The sequence below is a fragment of the Chelonia mydas genome, chromosome 3 (assembly GCF_015237465.2).
Source record: "Chelonia mydas isolate rCheMyd1 chromosome 3, rCheMyd1.pri.v2, whole genome shotgun sequence".
Taxonomy (NCBI): Eukaryota; Metazoa; Chordata; order Testudines; family Cheloniidae; genus Chelonia; species Chelonia mydas.
The window spans coordinates 109,411,308-109,429,403 of NC_057851.1; the positions used below are offsets into that span (position 1 = coordinate 109,411,308).

General features: G+C 41.6%; 1 protein-coding gene and 1 long non-coding RNA gene across 3 annotated transcripts in view; one reads left to right on the top strand and one right to left on the bottom strand.

Annotated features, from left to right (window-relative positions):
- The window catches only part of UST (uronyl 2-sulfotransferase), a 312,291-nt gene that overhangs the window by 275,051 nt on the left and 19,144 nt on the right, over window positions 1-18,096 (top strand). The window lies entirely within an intron of this gene.
- On the bottom strand, window positions 12,068-16,644 carry LOC122465082. Its single transcript, XR_006289650.1, has 2 exons — window positions 16,199-16,644; window positions 12,068-13,913 (listed from the first exon to the last, which is right to left on the bottom strand). It is a non-coding gene; the product is annotated as an uncharacterized LOC122465082 (long non-coding RNA).

Sequence of the window (18,096 nt, forward strand, 5' to 3'; positions counted from 1 at the left end):
AGGAAGGAGTTGATTTAAATGGTTTTATTTTGGTCTGATGGATTTCTTTTTTCTAAAACAAAAATCACTGTTATAAACCTTTAGCCCACAACAGCTTTGCAGTAAGTGCCGTATATGTATATGGGGGTGGGGGCAGGTGGGTACTGGATAAAAATAAAAAAATATATCTCTACATTAGCTTAGCTTTAAATGAAAGGAATCTTTGTTTGGCATGAAATATTCTTTAACTTATTCACTACCCTCTCTAAGATTTTGAAATATAAAAAACCCGTGTGGGAGGGTGGGGGGAGGTTTCGTTTATTGGGACTTTTTGTTTTTCACTCTAGTGATGTTTGAAAATACAACTTGTGCTGTTCTACTCTGCTTCGCCATATCCTGTTTGGTTCCTTCTCACCATAGCCTATTTGGTTACTCAAGTTTTCCTTATCTGGATGTAATGCCAATGGATGGCACTTCATCTGGACGTTCACCCTGTAGAGCTTTGTTTTATACAAAATAATTTATTATCTAAAAGGCCATACTGCAATAGTCAGATTCAGGCAGGTTGTTTCTGGGTGGTTATTCTACATCTTGAATTGCCTTGAGGTACAAGGCCAAAGACTCAGTTACTTTAACCACCTGATAAGTGCTGTAAATATCCAGAGATGCACTGCCTGGTCTGCTTTATTGCTGTGAAGTGGAACTTATTTTTATGTACAAAGGGAAACAGTTTAGACCCATACCCTGCATTTTACTAGATATTATAGGTAAGATTGTATTTGATACCCAGGCTAAAAAGCTCCAATTGTTTCCAGAGTCTAAAGCCATTTTAAAATGTAAAAGAATCACCAGTGGCAGTGCTGTCATACTAAACAGAAAATAAACCATTGTTATAGTGCAATAGTGGGGGAAAAATAAACTTTAGTTATACATTTCAAGTGATAGTGATGAATGGTGCGTGTTTGTTACTGTTTCTCTTCCATGTGCATGGCTGCATCAGAACATCTAAAATGCATGAGGAGGAGTAGCTCAAGATAACCGAACGTGTATAAAATGAATGGTACATTTGGAGTATTTCAGTTTGTTTTAAGTTCTTTGTCCCTGGTCTTTGTGATAAGTTGCTTTGATTTTGTTGTATAGTTTGATTATTAGTGCCATAAAAACGTTAAACGGAATGATAAAATTCAACCATTGGTGAATAAATCTTCAGGTTCTAGTGGCTAAAAGCCGTTGAAGTCTGACTCCTATCAGTATTTATTACAGTAAAATTAGTTTTTAAAGGGAGGGCACACTATTTGTACTGATAGGGGAAACCAGGTTGAATGGCATTTTGTACACTCACACCAAAAAAAATAGTCTATTGTCCACCAAAATGTAATTTAAAAAAAAACAAGTTTAATTCCCATACAAAATAAAGCCCTGTCATTCACAATTAAGGTTGAATGGTGCTTTGTGTTTTTTCCTTAACTTAAAAAAACCAACCCTGCAGTATTCCATATTAATAGCTCCAGCACGGCAGAATCATTACTGTAAGCCGGAATGTTTAGGATCATTGCATTGTAATACCATAGCACTTTCTCTTTTTTTAAAGGAATCAGTGCACAGAGGTCCACTGAAAATAATTCAGCATCCTGTTTGCACAAGCACATAAGCAAAGCAAGTACTCAGCATTGTTATTTATAAATTGTCATCAATGTACTTGATCCCACGTACAAAATGAAGACGACTCAGACCTTATCATACGGAATTTCAGTCTTAGGACCTAATCTTGCAAACCACTACCAGCCGTAGTGCTTACTGCCATGAAATCAGTGGAGCTACTCTCTCTGGTATGCACTGCTCACTAGTCAGTGTTTGAAAGTTTAAGCCCTTGTTCAGACACAAACAAAACAGTTCAGATGTGCATATCACACTGGAAGACAGTTCAGTGGAAATGACCCTTAACCTGCAAAACTTGAGTAGCAGGGGAAGAAGCTCATTTTAAAGATTTTTTTGGTAAGGCCCAGATCGTCACCTGGCATGAATTGGCATGGTACCGTTGGTCTGGCTGCCTATATTTTGCCTCACATATAACTCAAAAGCTGCCTGATGCATTTGCTTCCAATTGTCCAAAAATTGATGCATTCTGTGCGTAACTGTGGCGTGGAGGGAATTTTTACAGCTCTGTTATGACTTGTTGAAAATAGGGCTGTGTAATGGAAATGCTGACACGTCTTGACTGGAAGCACAAACATGGCCCTGCGTGGTACCTGACTGGCTTTTTTGATGGACATGTGCATTCCTTCTTTCGCATACAGCTCTCCTGGCTGGCAAGCCGCACAAATATATTTGGCCACATGCTGTGCTTCCCCAAGTATGGCCAGAATCACAGTTGAGCATTAGTCAAGTGGTAAGATTTGACCAATAGTGTATTTGAATGTGGATTTTGAGTATAAACGTGGATTTCCTTTTCTTAGTATATAAAGGAAGTATACAAGTCTGTTTTTGTATTTAAGTGGTTATGGGAGAATTTTGTTGTCTTAAAAGAGGAGCTAATGGGAGCAGGTTTTATGCAAACCTTCCTCACGTAGTCCTTTCAATATACCTCATCTGTAACAGTCTTTCTATTCCAGTTTTGGTGTCTCTTGAACAGAGATGCCAGTGGCAATGAATTGTACCCAACTGCGTGGAAGTTTGTGCTGTGAAGAAATGTGGGGATTAGGATAGGACCAGAGGGGATGGGCTGTCCACTGATAAGAGCAGGGGCCTGAGAAATAAAACGTAAGGGTTCAAGTTCCAGCAGAGACTTTACACAAGCTGTTTGCTATTCTTGTGTCTATCCAGTTTCACCAAGTGAGTTGACAAAGTGGGACCATGACTTAAAACCAAATGCTGCCTCGGGTATGAGCTTCACTGAGTTAATTTTTTTTAATTCTTTCATGCACGCTTCAAAACTGCAAACCTTCCCAAGAAACTTTACTATCTTCACAAGGAGACAGCCTTCACTGGTGAATGAAGACCAGGAATTGCTTGGATTCATGGCCTGCCGGAACAAAGTCTACCCAGGTTGATCTCTGGTACTGCCAACCTATTACCTCCAAATTCAGTGCTATAGACAATCAGAGACTAGGAATCATTAGCTAACGTTTGCCCAACACTTCCAAACTGTAAAGTGCACTATACTGCAAATTCAAAGTATTACTGGATAATAAGCTTTGGTTCATACCATGCCAAGATGATATGGGAAAGTTAGGGAATGTCTACCCTGTGAAGTTAATTTGGATTAAGATAAAGTGTAGATTTAAAGCAGAATAGCTATTCCTAATGCGCTGTGTGAGTACTCTTGATTCTGGAGTAAGAGTGCCTTATTCCACACCAAGTTAATCAGGACTAATTAACCAGGAATAGCTATTCCAGAATAGCTCCCCATGTGAACAAACACATAGAGAGTCTCAATAATGAAAGGAATATTGTAAAGCCCCAAACTGGCCAGTTGCTGTAATCTCCCCATTCTAGTCATGATTCTCCACAGCAGAAAGGAGTAGGCTCAGGGAGACGATTGAAACCCAGTCTGAATTAGTGCAAGAGGGATGCTGCTATACCAGCTCTGCATGAGGAAGGTTCCTCCTACACAAAGGAAATTCTCATTTGGGAATCTCTGGGCGACATTGGTCTGTGTAAGCAGAAGGAGGGAGGGTGTATTAACCATGTCAAGTGCCCTTATCAGCTGGGAGAATCCAGCCGTAAATATCACAAGAGATTCTAAATGAGGTTACTTTGTGACACACAAAAATAGGGTAGGGGGTAACTAAAGTTGGGCTTCTAAATTCACAGTTAGGACTAGATTGTGGGGGAGATTTTCCAAAGAACAAACAGCAGATAAGCACCTGATTCCCATTGAAATCAATGAGCAGGTATTTTTTATTTTAACTTTTTTCACCCATTTTAGAGTCAAGCAGATCTACTTGTAAACTGTACCTGATACATTTCCCAAGATTGATCCATCAATCCATTTAACTTAGGTTCTTTTATTTTTATTTTATTTTATTAATTACTAATTGGCATTTGTATACAGTTGTTCATCCCGAAGGAGCGCAAAGCACATCTCATATTTTATACAACCCACACCACTGCATCCAGCTCTGGGGAGCAGGCTGTTTCAGAAGTGTTAAGGTCCTATTGACTCCCACAGGAGAAGCAAGGGCTGTACTCTACACCAGTGGCTCTCAAAGCTGGTCTGCCGGTTGTTCAGGGAAAGCCCCCTGGCGGGCCGGGCCGGTTTGTTTACCTGCAACGTCCACAGGTTCGGCCGATCGCGGCTCCCACTGGCTACAGTTCACTGCTCCAGGCCAATAGGGGCCGCAGAAAGCGGCACGGCCGAGGGACGTGCTGGCCACCATTCCCGCAGCCCCCATTGGCCTGGAGCGGCGAACCGCGGCCAGTGGGAGCCGCGATCGGCAGAACCTGCAGACGTCGCAGGTAAACAAACCGGCCCAGCCCGCCAGGGGCTTTCCCTGAACAAGTGGTGGACCGGCTTTGAGAACCACTGCCCTACACAACAATGGGAATGGAGGCAGAGGGAAAACGTTTTGGCCAAGAACAGCTCTACCACATTTCAGAGGATTGTTAATGTCTACACAAAATAGACAAGACTTCAGCTTCCACCCACATCCGCTAGAAAACTTTGAAAAACATTCCATTTAAATAGAGTTCTACTTCTCTCCAAAACTTGATCTTTGCTTTCCCTTGTTCTTTATTGCAAAGGAGATTTAAATAAAATCAGGATCCCTGTTTTCTAAAACTTCATCTGCTCTTGCTGTGCCTTTCCCTGTGTGAAATCACCCTCCATTGTTGATGCTGGTCACCAGCTGTCACTTACTGTGAGATGAAGCCCTGGCTGGGATGATTTAACTGGGACTTGGTCCTGCTTTGAGCAGGGGGTTGGACTAGATGACCTTCTGGGGTCCCTTCCAACCCTGATATTCTATGATTCTATGATTCTATGTCCTAAGAAGAGTATGATCACGCAGAGACAGTGTTGTCTAGTGGACTGAACACAGCTGGATTGCAGGATTGCTGTTCAATTACTTGGCCTTGGGTAATCGCTTAATCTTTCTCTATCTTAATTTCCCCATCTGTGGAAATTGGCGCATAATAGTTACCCTCTATGCAGAAGTTTCATGAGGATTAATTAGTAGAGTTCTTTGATTATATAAATCACAATAGAAATGTGACAGCCAAACTTCTCAAATCAATATGCCTTAAGTTAGTCACCTAAATCTATATCTAGTTACCTAACCTAGGGCCCATTTGAATCAATGGGAGGTTTTTCCACTGTCTTCTGTGGGCATTGTACCAAGTGATCGGATTTTTCAGAAATGCTAACCATCTGTAGGTCCCATTGACTTCCACAGGAGATGCAAGTGCTTAGGTCCCATAGAAAAACAGACTGGGTAAAATTTTCAAAAGCACCTGTGCCTTAGGCTCCTATGGTTCCCTTTTCAAAAGTGACTTAGGAGTCAATGGGATTTAGGCTCCTACATCACTTGGTCACTTTTGAAAACGTTACCCTTTGTATTATGTTAATCAGGAAATGAAGTGCAGATACAGATGAATTCCTAGGAAGCCAAATTCCATTTTTCATACAAATATTCCTGATGAAGAGCAATGCAGAAACTGTAATCAACATGGAATAGTGTCGTCTTTATAGGATGGGGTTTTCCCCAAAAAATATTCCCTGAGGTATTGGTCACTCTGAATCAGTTTAGCTGGAAGAGGTTCATCTCACATACTCAAAAAATTCCAATTCGCAAAGGGGTCTGGACTCAAGAAAATCATCAACGCTCTTCAAACAATAAGCCTCACCACAGAAGATGGCATTGGTTAGAATCAGGTAAGCGCCTTAAAATGTTTGAAATTCCTCGTGCTGGAATTGCTGAGGAGCTAGTCTTGAGAAGCCAAGAGATCAGAATTGTTTATGGTTGCCTGACTGCTGTAACACCCTAGGTTTCCCCTTGTTCCTCCATAGGGCATGTCAATCATTCCAGATTAGTTGGGAAAGGTTCCCCCCCCCCCTTTTTTTTTTTTTAACAAGCACCTCTTGCAGGGGTCGGCAGCCTTTCAGAAGTGGTGTGCCGAGTCTTCATTTATTCCCTCTCATTTAAGGTTTCGCCTGCCAGTAAACCATTTAACGTTTTTCAGGTCTCTTTCTATAAGTCTATAATCTAGAACTAAACTATTGTTGTATGTAAAGTAAATAAGGTTTTAAAAATGTTTAAGAAGCTTCATTTAAAGTTAAATTAAAACGCAGATCTGATCAGTTTAGTGTGATCCTTTGCCCCTTGCTGAGTTTTCCAATGTCTGGCACGTATTTGGATACTTTAAGCTGCACACAGGCTTCGGAGTGATCAGTTGTTAACCAGCTCCAAGAGGGACAGAGGACAGATTTCATGTGTGAAAATACCGGTTCCCACAAGTATGTGGATCCAAATGCTGAAAGCACTGCAAACACACTTTTCTTCAAACAGTTTAATTTCATCGGCAGGGACGTCCAGCAGGTCAGAATAGAGGCCCCATGATCTCTCTCAGTAGCTTCAAGTGCACTCCACAGATCTCCAAACTTTGATGCCCACAATTCTGAGCTTTTTAACTGAATGAGCTGCATTTTGAAATCTTCAACACCCATCCACTGAAATACAGACTAATCCAAGTAGTTTTCGTTGAACTTTTCAGGTTTAGTTAGAAAAGAAAGCATTGGGCCAAATCTCTGGAAATCTTGAAATCTGTCAGAAAATTCTGATTCCACTTCTTGCATGTACATTCTGATCTCAACGTCAAACGCAGTGTGCTGTTCCATGTGGCATGATAGTGATGTAAACAGCAAATCAGGACTTAAAAATATCCCAGTACAGTGGTGCTGAAACAATTTTTAAGGTGGGGGTGCTGAGCTGTGCCCCCTCTTGCCCCTGTCTGCACCCCTCACTGCCCCAGGCTGGGGCCAGTGGGCCACAGCTGGGGGTGGCTGCAGAGCCCCAGGCCGGCGGCCAGAACCCCAGGCCGGCAGCAGAGCCCTCTGGACAGGTGGCCAGGACCCGGGGCCAGCAGCGGGCAGAGCGGGACCAGCGGCCGGAACCGCGGCTGACAGGGGGCCAGTGGCCGGTACCCCAGGCCAGCAGCATAGCCCCCAGAACCAGTGACCAGGACCCGGGCAGTGTGAATGCCACTGAAAATCAGCTCGCATGCCCGCCATTGGTTGCCTACCCCTGATCTATTGTTTTTCCATTCTGTCCCTCCAAAAAATACTGCTCATTCAATTTATTTCAATCCAGTTAAAAGGTGTGTCCCTGTTTTCGTACTGACTGCTCCTATTGGTAGCTTCCAAGTGCTAGCAGGGGATCTGTATGGAAAAGTTATGAAGGCTGAATTGGAAGTGATTCAGAATTGGGAATTGGTGGTTGTGAGCAGAATAGGTAAACACCATCGGAAAAGCTTGGGACTGCAGGCTTACGTAATAGTATAGCGCACTTCCAAAGTGTTACACACAAGTCAACAAAACAAGTACATGCGTCAAGCTTTGCAATTCTGGCCACTACTCCGCATGGAATTTAGAAGAGTTTTTATAAGGTGGGAATGGAGGGGAAGAAGGGGGGTTAGAAATTTCCTGAAGATAGAGCCTGAAGGAAGTTGACCAGTAGTATTAGGTTATCCCAGGTGTGGACTGTTGTTATGCTATACAAAGCACACGGGATCTTTTATAAGAGAGAAGGAAAATACACCATATTTATTGAAAATGCAACAGTTAGCATATGCTTTTCAGTCACACACACATACACATCATGCACACAGTCCTGCCAGTTGATGTTTTTATAGTTACCGGTCCAGAGTCTGGATCACTCTAGTGGCCAGCCAGATTGGTCACAGAGGGGAGCCGGGTTCTGTCGGTCACGATCTGATGGTCCTGGAGTAGTGGCAAAACGAACCCAAAGTCCTATGGCAAAGCACCCTGTTCTTATAGGTCCTTTTCTCTGTTGAAGTCTATGGATTTTGCTGTGTCAATTTGTGACAGGTTACTCCTTGATTGGTGTTATCATCTGATGTTAACATTTCAAAACACTTCCGAGAGAGTTATCCTGTCCTGGATTGATTTAATCACTTGTCTTTAGGGGTGCTGGCCTTCACCTCAGGGTCATCAATTTGCCCTTCCTCAATCATGGATGCACACTGATGGTTCTCTGGCAAGATTAGTCTCCATAGGCTTCTTCGCCCCTGCTTTCTTGATCATCTGGTTAACAATGGCCTTCACATCTTATCTTTTCCTGATGCATGCATTCCTCATTCATACAGTCTTTCACAGAAACCTTCAAAGGTAGCAGCCTACATTGTAAATTAAGCCTTGCTAAATCTTATAACTAAAATGATTCACATTGGCTTCAAGCCCTCAACATTTCTCTAATCTATTTGTCATAGACACAATACAAAATCCTGTCTTTTACTAACTAAACTTTATAACAGGTCCTAATTGTAATGCATATGGGAAACAGGATCCCAGTCTCAGACAGTCATTCCTTTCTGTTATTCAAAAAGGGTGGCTGGCAGAATGAAATCAAGGTTTACATCAATTCTTATAGTACAATTATAAAATCCTGTCCCTAAACTGTGGCCTAGAAGAAGACTGAAATGGATGAAATAGTTACATGGCATGATGATGTGGGAAGTTTGGTCAGAGAGTAAGGAGCAGGAGTGGGTACAGGAGGAGATGAGGGCAGACATTCACATTATCTACATTAATTAACCAATCATATACAATCCTCCGGGCCCCAATATCTCCCAATCAGGGCCCTAATGTGGTGGGCACTGCAAATGGAAAGATGGTCTCTAGGCCAAAGAGCTTACAGACTTGGTCTGTGATGAGAGACAACAAGGTGGATACAATAGATGGGGGGAGCTCAAGGCAACTGTGAGATAATTATTGTTTAATAAGCAGGGAGCACCACACGTCGCCTCCCAAGGTGTAATTACAACAGTGTAATCCTGGAAGCAGCTAGCTGTGAGATGCTGGAAGTATTCTGGGTGGGTGAGCTTAATGGAGCTGGGAGCACGTCTTCCTCTGTGTTTCCTGCAGAATGGAACATTGCTGGTATATAATAAATAATAATACGTGTTTACAAAAGAGAAGCAGGGTAGTCTAGGATTCGACCCCCACTTTTCTTCTAATGACTTGCCAATGACAGCTTTGTTTAAAGTTTTTTCCTCCTCCTCATCTCCATCCTTTCCCCAGCTCCTAAATGGTGCCAAAGACAGCCATTGTGCTGATTCATTTTTCCCAGTGGAAGGATTTTTCTTCCCTTTACCCCTGCCCTTGTTTGCACACCGCTGGGTTTCAGCATTTAAGTGAAAAACTCGTACTCCACTAAAAGGCAATCCAAGCTTTCAAGGAACACATCTGTTCATTACCTCTTGATGGTCCAATATCCTGTTTTTGATAAATCTTTTCCACAATGTGAGGCAGAGATGCTTTTACTTATTAGGGGGGAACAAAAATTGTCTTCAGTGGAATGGTTAAGAGGTGAGCATCTTGCTGTGCTCCTCAGCTTTCTTCCATTTCCTGTATAGATTCATTTTCCAAAATAAATAACTGGTTGGAGGAGAATTTACAAGAGTTGCAACAAACAAACAAGCACTTAAACTTGAGATGTGATCTCAGTTTCTCAAGTCAATCCTCTCAGAACCTTCACTTTCAAAATCAGGCACAGACGTACATTTCAGTTAAAAAAATGCAGTGACCTCTCTCTTCTGATCCAGCATTCTGTAGAATTCTCGCCCTCCCAGCTGTCTATGAAGATACGGAACACTTTAAAATGGCTTCTCCTCTAGGAAAATGTGTGCATCTATTCTTGCTCATTAAAATACTTAGGACAGTAGTCATGAAGGGAAAAGGCTCTTTGTTGGCCCCTGGACAGGTATGGCACAGCCAGTAGTGTTAAGAGGCTGTTGGTTTTGTGGTGGGAATTGTCATTTTAAATACATTGTCATAAATCCAAAAGGTTTTTATGTTTTGATGTGCACTAGGGGGAGCCCTAACCACAACAATCATTTAAAATAGGCTGTAGAGGTTTTAAAGCTCTTCTACAGACCTTCCCTGTTGCAGTTTGATTATTCACCTGCAGCGCTTTATGTAAAGAATGTGAATATACACAGTTACGAAACCAAAATATGTATTTTTCCAGAAAAGACAATGAAAACATAGGTGACGTGGAAGATCTTTACCTGTGGTGCATTGTGATCATGAACATGACACAAAACTGATGAATTAACACACATGGGATTAACCTACAGTGCCTATGGCAAATCAAGTTATTAATATGATGAGAAACAATAAAGGGCTTTGGTTTCGGTCTTGAGAGCTACTTGTGGAAAGACAGAATATCTGTCCTACCCATGAGTTCACTGTGAGGGATGCAGAAGATCTTAAACCTATGAATTTAATCTACCTTCCAAGGGAGTGTGTGTATGAGAAGAGTCACCAGGAAGGACAAGGCAGAGCAAGGGGGAATGGAATGTAAAATGGGAAGGAAGGACTGGCAGCAGGCAAGAGTTCAGGAACTGAAAGCCAGGGAAAGGAGATTAGAGCAGGGAGCTTCTGTGAAATGGGGGACCTAGCAAAAGAAAAAGCTGGGAGAGGGCTTTTCTATGGAGATCACTGTAAGGACAAGCTTTCTGGATGGGTCAGAAATGGAAAAAGAGTCTTGATGCAAAATGAAAATACACCATTTGTTTTAAAGACTCAATGAAGGGAAAGGAATTAAATTAAAAATCTTGGACAAAGCCCTTTCCATGGTGGGGCTTTGCTGAACCAATTTAAAAACTGCCAAACTGCATTCAAACTGATTTTGGCAATAATGATAAATGATCCTTTTGCATAGGTATCACCGTCCAGCTGCAGATCTCAAAGTCCTTAGAAAACACTAATGGATTAAGCCCCATCATTCTCCTGTGAGACAGATCTATATCGTTATCCCACTTTTCCATGGAGAAGTTAAGTCCATGGCATGACACAGGTAGAAATATAACCTAGATCTCCTCCCAGTCCTGTGTGTTTGCCAGAGAACCACACCCAACACCACGCTAAATGATCTACCCTCTCTCAGACTCCCCCTTGGGATTATACTGGGGACCACTAATAGGTTTTCAAGCCTTTCATACTGAAGTCACAGGTTCCAATTTAGCTATTTTCACCAAGACTAAATGCAGAGATTTGAACCCTGGGACAGAAAGAGAGGGTGGTTTAAACCTTGGGCCTCTCTCCAAGGGAAAGACATTGCTAACTTACAGCTGTCTCATGTGCTATGGAATAGGATGGCCAAGGGTGGTCCATTTAGGATAGTGAAAAGAAATATACAGTCATTGATTGATTTAGCTGGGGATTCGTCCTGCTTTGAGCAGGGGGTTGGACCTCCTGAGATCCCTTCCAACCCTGATATTCTATGATTCATAACTGTCATTCTTGCTGGCAATTTCATCAAGAGAGACTGTGAAGTGTGCACTGGGTAGATGGTCACTTAGCCTGCGTGGAAGCATGTCATCAGGAAAGCCTGGGGAATCTTGTTCTACCACTACCAACGCTGTGTCTGTTCTGTACACAAGGAGAGTTTCCTTCTCCATTGCTGCCAGTCGGGCACCTTTCACTACAAATTGAGAAGGAGACAGAGCTTCCATTATTTGATTAGCCTTCTCTCACTCACCTTCCAGGCTGCCTTTTCTCTCTTTTTCCCACATCCTCAAACCACCTCCCACTCTGTTCACCTCCTACCTCTGTTCCTCCTCTTCTTTGTTTGCCCTCCCTGATTCCCCCTCCTCTAGCATTTCCTCCCTCACACAAATTCCTCTCTTATCCTTCCACCTGTCTCACTTCTACCCTGTCATTTTTTTCTTTGTATCCTACTTTTTGTCTCTTACCCACTTGACACTCTCCAGTACGTTCAAAACTGAGCTGGGCCTGAGATGATGCATGCTGTGCCTGAATCAAATGGCAAAGCCTCCATTCTTGGGCAGAGAAGATAGTCTGCACTGTAATATTCTGCTGATTCATTTAACTGCTTTGAATATGACGTGACTTGAAACGGGTGTTTCCTTTATTCTTAACAGTTGATTAGACTTTCATATCAGAAGCAAACATCAGTATGTGTCAGGCTGTGGTACAGGCAGAAACCAAGTGCACAGAGATGCATGTGTGATTGCTTTACAAATAACCCTGGAAGTGAGACAGCATCCCTTCTGGGTCTGGGGAGACCTACAACATTAACTCTTTAAGCACCTTACCACATAATTCTATATAAAGCATTCTATATACATTGTGTTATGTAAAGTATTATTGACAGCTGGCCCACAAAAAATTATTGCGTGTTTTATTGACAGTCTAGTGACATGAACAGTTTTCTGCAAGATGATATTGTTAAATGAAGGAATTGGAGCTTGTTTTTTTCAGTTGTTCATCTCTTAGATCCTTTCACTGGGTGACCACAGGCAAAGGTAAAAAGATAAACTAGGCTTTAGTAACCATGGCCCGTGCTGGCTGAAATTATGCATCTATCTGTGATATTGATGAGCCTTCACTTGTTATGTGTTCCTTCTAGGTCACTTCCAAGAGAAAATTTAATTTTGTCCCAGCTGACTGCAGCAGACAAAATGCTGATTATAATAAGCATATAAGTTTCATATTTACAGGGAAAATTAAGCTTCCACCAAATAGCCCTTATTTTTATATATGTGTATAAACACATGTAAGTATTAGGCTTGTGATCGTACCCATCGATGATGTGCTAGGAGTGAGCTTTCAGGGTGGTTGCATTAGCCAGCTTCCTTCCCTCCTTAATTACCTTTACTTGCTCTAAGCAGCGGGCACAATGTGAGGAAAATTACAGAACAAATTTCTTGTTACATCTAACAAAATTGTATGAGTTATATAGCTACAAAACCCACAAGGGATCAAAAATGCAAAAGAGTCGCACTATATACACATCATAACAAAAGGGAAAACACTTCCAAAATAATTGTTATTCATCAAAGACAGGGGACTGGACTAGATGACGTCTCGAGGTCCCTTCCAGTCCTATGATTCTAAGACTGATTTCTAGTATTTAAATAACAGCATTTCACAATAGCCTCTCACAGGGCCCGATCCAACTCCCATTGACTTTGCTGAGACTTGCATTGGTCGCTTAAAGACGGATCACCTTTGAGATGTCCTCTGGTCTCTTCAAATATGGGAGAATTTTCAGTTCTTCAGTTCCCTTCAGTTATGTAGGAAGAAGTTTAACTAAAGACTCAAACCTCTCTTAGGTTGTTCTGGATGACCTAGCTTTTCTCTCTTCATTCCTTCCACCTCCTGAGGAGTCAGAACAGCCAGGTGCCCTCTTGGTATGACTTCCATCTCCAAAGTCCACATGCTGAGTAAAAGTAAGCAGATGCCTTTCTCTGTGGCTTCCATCTCCAACCTGAACTTGGTGTAGTCACACACTCTGATTTAAAAATGTCTGGAATGTGGATCCATGTGCTACTCTGGGACAGACTTCTCGTCAGATTCAACAGCACCCAGCTTGGACGCTCTTTGTCAGAAGGTTATGGAAGTAGTTTTAAATTATATGGAGCCAAGGGAAAAAGAAGCTTGCAGCTGTTTCAAGTTCTTGGGTGAGAAAGTTCAAAAGAATAAAAGAATTATCATCAGCTCTTTCACATGGCTGATTAGTGCAATGGAATGTCAGATTCAGCAAGGAAAGGTTGCTTATCAAGCTGCAGATTTATTAAATGTGTTCCAGATTTACATTGCTTCATTCAAGTTTAACGGAACTGTAATACTTAATACGCCCTACAGCAATTTAATCCTCCCTTTTACAAATCATTGGAAAATTTAAAATAGAAAAATATGTCCAGGCTTAACTGTATGAAGAAGTGGAACTCTGTGTAAAAACAGAAAAGAAGGAATGCATGGTTAAAGTAGAATAGTAGCACTTAAGCTATAGAGTATTCTGCTGATTTATTAATATATATACACTCATAAGCAGTCTCAGAAAAGAACTGACAGAAATAATTTATAACAATCTCCCAGCATCACAGCTAGAAATTGGTATCATGTGGCAAGCATCACATAATGCCCACAAATTCCTCATCAAGAACCCTGGCCATTTTCGCTATACTCAAGGGTTTTGTGTATAATACAAAGTAGTTGTGGGTTTGCTTGCTCTTTGTTTTGAGGAATTGGACAGGTTCCAGTGTAATGCTGACAGACCCCGGCCGTCGGCAGGCGGGATTGAACTGGGAACCTCTGGCACTTTGTGCATGAGCCTCTACCGGATGACCTAAAAGCCCACTGTCTTTTAGCTGAAGCTGTAGAGCAGATCTCTCTCTCTCTCTCTCTCTCTCTCTCTCTCTCACCACACAGAAGGTATCTGGGTTACCCTAGCAACGGCCAATACTCCTTGTAAAGAGAGAGGAAGAATTGCTGACAAACTTCTGACTGGCAATTGTTAGTACAATAAAGAGATTTCAATTATGAACAGGTAAAACATTATGAAATTCATGTTTGGGAGATGGGGCAGAGAGAGAGAGACAAGCTCATGAAGTGATTACCTGTGGTACACTCACATTCCCCAAAGTAAATGCATGTGCAGTTATATAAACATACATATGTTTATTCTGGTATCCTGTATAACCGCCCAACTGGCATTCTGTGTGCACAGGATGGGCACTAGCTTGCCTCAGTTTAAACACATTGGATGTCATTCAGATTTTGAGAGGGTTTGGGGGGTGGGGCGGTGGACACAGTTGTGCAGTAGCAATCCATACCACTTAAGAAAAATTAGGAAAAACAGTTTATTTTCAAATTTTAAAAGGTTTAACCCTCTTACGGCATTATTTCTAACAAACCAGTTAGTTACAGTAGGCAAATATACTAAGGTTAACTGGGGTGACCAGACGGCAAGTATGAAAAATCGGGAGAGAGTGGGGGGGCTAATAGGTGTCCATGTAAGAAAAAGCCCCAAATATCGGAGCAGTCCCTATAAAATCAGGACATCTGGTCACACTAAAGTTAACTGTACTGAAGCTGAGGAGAGGAATAAAGACCACATCTATCACCACAATCCACAGATGTTGAGAAAGTGCGGCAGCTAGGCTGATGACTGAGTTACTGTACTGTCTGAGGACACACACCCTGTTTTGAGCTGTTCATAGGGCAGACTTGGAGAGCAGGAGAGTGACTCATGCCCACCTGGGGCCATTCTGTCAAACTCTGATGATAGGTGTCATAAATGCTTGTAATAATAAATAATATAATAGCAGCAGCTAGCAAAGGCATCCTAACGTGCCCATCAACATGATATTGTGGTGCCAATAATAATAGTAAACTGCCATATCATGACTGGCCGGATAACCTGTAATATCGCAGTTCAACCAATATGTTCATATTGAGACAGAGTCTTACTTAGTAGACAACACCGCTTGACACTCTTCATCCGCACATCTCACGGTCCCTTACCAAAATAGGTCAGTGTCACTACCTCCATTTTACAGATGGGGGAAATGAGACACAGACGGATTACGTGATTTGCCAAAATTCACACACTAAGGTAGGAACTACGCTGGGAATAGAACCCAGGTCTTCTAATCTTGTGCCTTATTCATCAGACTGTTCTACAGATACTAATTTATGCTGATTGACCCTGTGTAATTTTATTATAACAATTTTATTGTAGTAGCAGCATCAATTCCATATTCCATCACTTTCCATATTACTTTTCACTCAAGTTGCAGGGATGTGTGATGTTTTCATACTTCCAAATTCAAGAGGGCACATGTTAAAATCTGTGGTAGTGATTGTGCCTCTGTCAGAAGTTAAAAATAACGTTACTTTGGTCTGTTAATGGAAGGAATTTGTGCTGAAAGGAGGCTTTTTTAAATGTTTATTGGCATTGATATGGGAAATAAAGTTTGACAGTTACTGGATAGAAAAGCAGCTAATGCTGAGTAAAGTTAGTGTCAAGTTCTCTAGCTTCTGAGACAACAATATTGTTATCCAGACAACTGTACCCTGGTGAACTGTTTAGCAGAGACTGATACAATTTAATTAATTTTAGAAATAGTGGGATTAGCTCTTGATGTATTGAGAATTGAACTAAGCCAGCTTAAAAGGCCCACTGATGAAACAGGCAAATACTTAATGGTGTACAGAATGCGAAGAATTTACCCCCCAAAATTTCTTTCATGTGCCACATTTCAGTAAGATGTATCCTAAGATGATTGTCCAAGTAAGCTCTGCTGTCCATTTTCCACCAGCCATTAATGGTCCATTCAGAGGGCAGCTGCTGGGGTCCAGAATGGGAGTGGCAAGATGTACAGGAGGGAAAGCAGCACGGATTGTGTTCATCGTGGGATGGGCAACCAGCTAAAAGAGAAGGGGAAAAGTGGAGTGGAGGGAGGAACATAGAACGCATGGGAAAGATGGGAGAAAAAGCTGTATTGGTCATGCTCACACTGAGGTGTTACCAGCTAGTAGGCAGAAGAGGCTGCTACTGTACATCACTGCCTGTGTCATTGTAAATGTATAGTGAATCTATTCCATTCTCGCACGACATAAGGAAGAAGTGGCACACGGTTATTCAAGGAGTTTATCTTAATGGCTTTCTATAGAACATTAACAGTACGTTCTAAAACTTTTGCTTCTAGTATCTTGCTAAATAACCAATGATTTTGACCTCAGATGAAGTTGTTAAAAGTTTCCCACACAATATATCAGACAGCTACATATTGAAGAGCGACGGCCTATTAATGTCAGTGTTTTAACTCTCTCAAATGAAGAAGCAAGACTGAGTTCACTCTCTTAATTCACCATAGCTTTGAAAAACCACCAACAAAAGCCACTTGAGAGAACAGGGCATGGCTTCTCTAACCGGTGTCTAGCAGCCATGAAGAATAATCTGTGGAAACAAGATGAGGATAACAAACAAACAGTGTTGTAGGAGTCTGAAAGGGGGAATCACACATCTCAGGTGTACTGAGGTGGATAATCTGAATACCTCAATTTTTTTGGTGTCCTTTCCAACAAATCTCTAATAAATCAACTTAGTTTACTTAACATGAGAAGCAGCTTTACTTACATGTATATATTGGATACTCTTGTATGTGTATCTGGATGATGCAGCATTAACAGGCAACCAGTATCTCTGCAGTTCAAGTAAAGGTTTTTTTATTCTAACAGTGTTTAAATGAGAACAAGTCATGGTACATTTTCCAGCACAGTATTTACAAGATAAGTCTTGTTGTTTGTTGCCTAGCAAAAAACAAGAAACGAATGAAACTGAGGTTGCATCTCACAACTACATTTACATTATTGCTTAAATCATTCTTTGTTTTTGCTGGGGGGGTTTTTTAAAGTGGTGACGGGTCTGCTGCATAGAGGTTAGATTAGATGTGAACCCACTAACTGTTGTAGAGTTATTGTATTCCTAAATCTTGTAGGTGCTCCTATGAGTCTGAGTCTCGTTTGTGTTTGGGATCAGAGTGATCACAGCTGAAGCTAGTTGCTCTTCTGTTCCCATAGGGAAGAGAGTATCTGGGTCTTTCCAGAACCAAAGTACATTTTGCACATGAAGAGTTGTGTGAAATTTGAGGTACAGCGATACAGTTATTGTGACCCATGCCTGATATAGTTTTGCAAATGGTCAACAGGAAGGATTGGAGGAATATCTTTTTTTAAGCTACCACCAGACATGGGATTGTGAAGCAGGAGAATATTGTAATCTTCAACAATTGGGTGCATCCATCCATCCATCCATTTAGCAGAGTGTAGCCTGGATGGACGCCAGTAGTAGAGGTTTGGGATTTTGTTCTGTGGGAAGAAGGGGTGTTGTTAACCTTGGCAAAATCTTTGTTGTTGTTGTTGACATAGGGTTTTGTGTTAAGTGTTTAAGAGCAGTTATTTAACAGTGCTATGTAATAACTATGATGATCATTTAGAATAACAAACCATGATATCATTAACTTCAACACCACAAGCCAGGTAGCAATCACTGAGTTTAACTGCCGTGGCCAAGATTTGGATATGTTCCACGCAGCAGAGTACTTGTCTGTCTGCCGGTGAGCTTG